The sequence below is a fragment of the Rhamphochromis longiceps genome, linkage group LG3, assembly GCF_057381845.1.
Source record: "Rhamphochromis longiceps isolate RC_006_pf linkage group LG3, R_longiceps_female_GT1.1, whole genome shotgun sequence".
Taxonomy (NCBI): Eukaryota; Metazoa; Chordata; class Actinopteri; order Cichliformes; family Cichlidae; genus Rhamphochromis; species Rhamphochromis longiceps.
The window spans coordinates 5,552,239-5,559,249 of NC_140559.1; the positions used below are offsets into that span (position 1 = coordinate 5,552,239).

Genomic DNA, 7,011 nt, shown 5'->3' on the forward strand with positions numbered 1-7,011 from the left:
CATGGATAACACACTTCCTGTCAGTCAGAATGAGGCTGCAGCCAAACACAGAAAGGTGTTTTTGTCCAGATGAGCCCAGAGAAGAAACACGAGTGTTCACAGACATCAGAAGCTCAGAGAGGTGAAACATGAGGTTGGAGTCCTCGTCAGCATCCAGAAGAGCTGCTGTGAAACCCTGAGTACTCATGACAGACTCTGATGGCACAAACACATCATGATTCAAACAGAAAGACAAACATGGAGCTCCTGATCCTCCTGCATGAGAACAAGCTGACATGAGCGCTGTGTCTGAGAGTGTCTCCCTGTCACAGTGACAATAACACAGCTGCTGCTCACAGTCATTAAACTGACCTGAGGTCAGCTGTGCTCCTTACATATGAACCATGTGACCTCACATCAGTGCTGTGGATGACTGTAGTCATAGAAGAGTAGAGCTGTAGCAGGTGGTGTGAGGAGGAGGTGGTGTATTCTAGTTAACGCAGTACTGAAACACTCCAGCAGAGGGCGCTGTTAAGTCCTTATTGTAACACAGTTACTGTGTGCAGTTAGACTTCATACATAATCTGCACTTATTTCCATCAGACATGCTGTCAGTAAATGATTGGTTTCTATTGATTCTACTTCCTGTTGACTCGTTTGATGACAGTGAAACAATCACAGCTGATTGTGTGATGATGTAAACTGTCACTGTTACATTCAGTGTGTGTGACATAATGTTAGTGCAGGCTGATAACAGCCTGGTTCTGTTAGAAACACATGAACGTGTCCATAGATCAGTGTGTGTTTAACATGAGAGCTTCAGCCCTGCTGATGTGTTAAATAAAGACATGCAGGAAAACTGATGAGACTCTGAAATAACTCTTTATATTTATAATGTAACTCTGCATCAAAAGAACAACAAAGGATCCCAGACAGGTTTCTGTGAACAAAGACCATTCTGATGTTTCTGTGTTTCTAACACTTTGACATTATTAGTAAACAGACTGCAGTGAGCAGCATTTATAAAGAGCTTCTATATAAAGATATGACAGCTGTTTGACAAGTTTATCACTCTGTGTTTGGACCTGATCAGTCCAGCTGTTTACTTGAAACATGTTCATTTACCTGTTCTGTTATATTCATGTTCTTGTCTCTGTTGAAAACACATTTTAATGTCCCTCAGATTTTTCTCCCAGATGAATAAATATAAAAATGACACAAACTGACTGCAGCTACTTTTTGTCCTTTCTGTCCAAAACCTTCATGTGACTCATGAGAGACACGTTTCAGCTGTTTGTGACAGATCAGAGGCCAACAAGTCATTTATAACACTTTCCATCATTGTTTAAAGTTCTCAGTGTTTCTGTGTTGCTGCGTATAGGATCTCCCAGCATCATCACTGTGCTGTCCAATCATTGTGTGCGAGGTTACCCTTATAGTGCGATGTGTGTTTGCACAAAGAGAAGCATGTGTGTCAAATATAAATAAGCACAGAACAGAAACAGCTGCTCGTTTCTTCTGTTTAGAGTCAAGTTAGTGTTTTGTGTCTTTGTTTGAGGCCTGATGTCGAGCAGAGGTGTGTGTAACTGCACTGGTCTGTTATATGTGTGAAGTGTGTGCTTCTCTTCAGCATCATCTTTGTCACTGCTGATTCCTTTGTGTCATCATGTGTTGAGAAGAGAGAACAGTTATAACGGAGGAGCAAAAGGAAGCCCTGAAATCTGCATCAACAAGGAAGTGTTGGCTCACCAGTGATCCCAGCAGAGCCACTGGTTTGGCTCCAGTTGTTCTAGATTCAATGATGTTGTTGCTACAGATACATGTCAGCATCTTTATTGTAGTAAAGTCTTGTAATGTGAAGATAGAAACAAGGCAGCAAACAGCTCCATGATCTGATCTTAATGATGTTGTTTTTATTCCTGTCTGTCAGAACTGGATTGGAAACTATCAAAGGTCTAAAAACAGCCTCAACCCTCCCACAGAGCAAACTTTACACACGTCATCTTTCAGCTACAATCTTTGTTGCAGGGATCTTCTGCCAAACAAGGCTGAGAGAAGATTTCTTACAGCTGTCATGTTGATGCTGTTTCAGTCTTTGGGCAAACACACTCATATATTAGGGCTGATATCAGGGCTGCACAAGTTCTTTGTGTTTGTGATCATGAATAACAGAAGTGTGGAAGGCAAACATGTTATTGTTGGATGAAACTTCATGAATCCTTTGTAGATTTGAGCTGTTGGAGCCTTTCTTTTCTCTTCAGGTGTACAGATGCTGAGGAGGCAGGTGAAGCAGGTGGAGCTGTTGTGATGCTGGCAGAGGGTGTGTCTTAGTAACTCTGTGAGGCAGAACTGGATCCAACATTGTGGATGTGTTGATGTTGGAGCCATTAAGAGTCTCTGGCCACACTGTAGGATTTCCCTTTGATCCACTGTGGGGGCATTTTGGAGTCTGTCAGTGAAACTCTTCATGTTTGTGTTTGACTCCAGTTTATAGAAACAGAGAAATGTGTCATGCTTTTGTTCGGCCTCCACAAATACACACATTTGTTCATTGGTTGGACTTTTTGGAAGGAGACACATTGAAAACCATGTTAATAAGATCTTGTTGTTTCCTGTGGATCCGACACAGAGAGTGGACTTCAGACAGAAAGCGTGGAAGAGATTTTAGAGGCCGTGTGTGGCAACAGGAAGTTTCTGTGTGTTTGCTGATCTTACATGTGGAAAACAACACGTGATGTTTGTGAAGTTCTACAATGATCATTGTTCTCACAGCATTTTGAGTGGGAACAGTTCAAACTGGGAGTAGTGGGAGTTATTTACTGATTGAAACAAGCTGAATGTTTCTGTGACGATGAAGATCAGCAGCTCAGCTGATCAATGAACTGACATCTATCAGTCGTTTCATGAGATGAAGTCATCAGCAGACATTTGTTCTGACTGTGTGATGAATGTCAGAACGTCAGGGCTCTGCTTTAGTCACTGCTTGATGATCATTGGCTCATTGTTGAATCCAGGGCCCAGTCTGACCTCTGACCTTTGCTGCAGGTCTTCTGTGTTATCTCCACTTTCATGTCTGATCTTCTGCTGTATCGTCCAAAATAAACATCTGGATCATTTCCAACACTTCAGCAGATCTTTAGTTTGGGCAGTGCAGCACAGAATAACACATATTGTACTATACTGCCCACTTCCTGATCTTATTGGATCTGTGTGTGAGGTTGGTGAAGGAAACACATGTTTACTGAGTGAGTCGCTGCCATTAGGAACTAGTTTTTATATCACAGCCTGGAAATCACACAGGACCATTTCTGCAAGTGAAAAGTCGTCATTGGAGGAAAATGATTATGTAGTTTGTGCGACTGAAGAATTGTCCCAACTACATGTGCTGCTGACCTTTGACCTTTCTTTAGGTGCACAGAGGAGTCTGTGGAAACATCCAGAACTGAGGCAGTGCTACAGATGCTTCAAATAAAGTGGTGTATTATCCATGTTTTCTATGGATCACATCCAGTATCCTGATCTAACGAGCCCCCTTTTTGTGGATTTTAGAGCCTCTGACTTTTGCTGCGTCTCATTTCAAGCACAAGAGCAAGAAGTGGATGAAGAAATGGGGCGAGTGGGGTCAGTGTGGTGCACGTCAGCTGTGCTCACACATGCTTTCACAAAGAACATGTGTGTTCATCGGCAGCATTAAGGTGCACTTTAGTCTTCATAATAATAAAGAATTCTGACTTTATTCTTCTGAATCCTCACAGTCATGTTGCAGCTCTGCTCAGCTTTAAGAAAATGTTCTACCAGGATGGTACTTTCCTAAACGTGTTCTCCAAATGTTCCCAAAGACTTTGTTCTAAGTAGTTCTACATGATGAAACATCCACACTAAGTTTAAGAAGGACACAAACACCATCTGTCCTTTCATCATGTGTACAAATGTGTTCAGATGTCAAATGTACCGTGAATGGATGCAAATGTGGATCGTTCCAATAAAATGAGACAGTTTTGTAAGTGGATCCCAGTTTGAAGTTCATTAAAACCTATAAGAACATGTTATTCAAACCAATTTTATCCAACAGGAAGAAGCATCAGGGGAACAGGAAACATTCAAACATGTTTACTGTAAGAACTGCACAAAGGAAGGAAAACACAATCCTACACACGAGCACTTTAAAATGGACATTTAGCTTTTCAAACATCAGGGAGCTGCAATAACAACACTGTGCCCATTCTGATCAGACTGAAAGATTTATAGAGATTTATCCATGTGCTGGAAAAGGATTTGATATCAACATAGATGCAGATTAGCAGGAGCATTTTCTTCATATTGATTTAGAGTTCAGTACCAGGAATATGTAGAATTAACATCTGTGTGCATGACGAGTGATGAAAATTCAAAGTCAGGCTTTCAAAGGATGTCAGAATTGGTGTCTCTATCTGTGACTGTCCCAGGGGAACCTACCTGAGGGATTATTACAGATCTGTCTATATAGAAAGACTTGCATTGATTCGCAGTGTACAATTCTTTCTAATCTATTAACATCTTCCTCCAAATCCTGTTTCTGCTGTTTAATGACATATGTCTGAATACAGACAGTGGAAAAATGTCAGTTTTAGTTTTACTGGATCTCAGTGCAGCATTTGATACAGTTGACCACAACATATTACTCAAACGACTGGAGAACTGGACAGGTCTTTCAGGAACTGTACTAAACTGGTTCAAAACATACTTAGAAAACAGGAAATACTTTGTATCAATAGGTAACTTCACATCTGAGCAGACAAGTATCACATGTGGAGTTCCCCAAGGTTCCATCTGGGGACCCTTTCTGTTTAACATTTACATGCTCCCACTGGCACAGATTATAAAGAACAACAAAATAAACTGTCATAGCTATGCAGATGACACACAAATATATATCACAATGTCACCAGGAGACCAAGGCCCCGTACAATTTTCTCCAGCTAAACAAAAACAAAACTGAGGTAATAGTCTTTGGCGCCAAAGAAAAACGATTACAGGTCACCAGAGAACTTCAATCTATACATCTAAAAACCACAAACCAGGCGAGAAATGTGGGTGTAGTGATGGATGCAGACCTAAACTTAGAAAAACACATTAAGACAATAACAAAGTCAGCTTACTATCACCTCAAGAATATTTCAAGGATAAAAGATCTGATGTCTCAACAGGACCTGGAAAAACTAGTCCATGCATTCATCTTTAGTAGGCTTGATTACTGTAACAGCATCTTTACAGGTCTACCTAAAAAATCAGTCAGACAACTACAGCTCATTCAGAACTCTGCTGCTCGAGTCCTCACTAAGACCAAAAAAGTGGACCACATCAGTCCAGCTCTGAGGTCTTTACACTGGCTGCCTGTCCGTCAGAGGATAGACTTTAAAGTTCTGATGCTGGTCTATAAAGCTCTGAATGGTTTAGGACCAAAATACATCAGTGACCTCCTGACCCAGTATGAACCTTCCAGATCCCTCAGGTCATCTGGATCCGGTCTTTTATCAGTTCCCAGAGTCAGAACCAGACACGGAGAAGCTGCATTCAGCTTTTATGCTACTTATATCTGGAACAAACTCCCAGAAAGCCTCAGATCAGCTGAAACACTCAGTTTATTTAAATCCAGGTTGAAGACTCACCTGTTCTCAGCTGCATTTGAATAAAGCACCAAATCCACACTTTTAAGCTTAAATTTCAAAACTTACATTTAACTACTGATTTTATCTACTGTTCTGATCTGTTTTGATTTTATATACTGTTTTGTTTGTTTGTTTGTTTGTTAATTAGTTAGTTTGTTTGCTTGTTTTAATCAATTTTAAATCATGCTTTTTATTTGTTTTTGTTTCTAATGTCTCTGTAAAGCACTTTGAATCACCTTGTTGTTGAATTGTGCTATACAAATAAACTTGCCTTGCCTTGCCATCAGTAGGGCTCAAACCTCCTGCTGTTTCTACTGGACCATAAATTCTACTTTATGATCATCTTCAAAAATAAAAACGTGAGTTTATTTGTGAACTCTGTGAAATGTGTCTGATGTTTAGTTTGAACCAATCCTGTGTCAGCTGCAGCCACATCATTGCCACACATACAAATGGGTGCGTTCCTGTTTAGACCTGCTGGCTGTCAGTGGGCTTCATTCCATTTCAGACTGCCGGTGGTCGGCTGTGATCTAAACTCAACATGGCTCCTGTGTTAGAAGAGCCTCTGATTTTAAACTTTGCACATTTAATAGTTTCTTTCCAACACTGTGGAGCTACCAGCCCAGTATATGTAGCCCACAGTAGATGGAGTTATCAAGCTGGACTGACAAACATCAGGACTCATGTGATCCCTACATGTGGACCTTTCACAGATGGATCCAAGTGCAGATTCAACTCTGCATCACATTTGACTTCAGCTGTTACACACTTTCTAGCTGTGTCACTTCCTGCTTTTTGGATCAGATAGTTTATTCATGTCCACAAATGTTTGGCTGCATGTTTTTATCATCTATATTTCCAGTCTTCATACAGCCAATATTTCATGTGAACTCCAACCTGCCAGCTGCCATCATGTTTTCAGGGTTCATTCAGTGTTGAAATGTAGGACAAACAGCAGCACATGTTCTCTAAATGTTTGCAGTCATTTTAAATGAAGCTGATACTACATGAGACATTTTCCATATTTACTGTCTTTGAACAGAGAATAATAAAGCCATCAAACATATACAGGCTGTGCAAATACAAACTTCTGTGGTGCATTTGATGACCTGCAGAGGAGAACAAGTCGGGCTTTTCAGCCCTAACACAACCTCTTTGTTCTCAATACTACAAAACCTTCAAAGGCTGATATGCAAGTTTGCATGAATCACCAACACAGTTGTATTTGTTTCTAGTATAATTATAAATAAGCTGATCAAATATCTGCTCACTGATTAGATCCAGTATCTATTACAGATGAACTGGATATCACAGTGCATGTTGTTAATCCGTCATATCAAACTAAACCGTGTTGCTGGTGTAAATATCCTCCAATAAAGTCAGA

General features: G+C 40.5%; 1 protein-coding gene across 1 annotated transcript in view; it reads left to right on the top strand.

The window, feature by feature from the left end:
* The window catches only part of LOC146672638 (protein NLRC3-like), a 183,158-nt gene that overhangs the window by 23,203 nt on the left and 152,944 nt on the right, over positions 1-7,011 (top strand). The window lies entirely within an intron of this gene.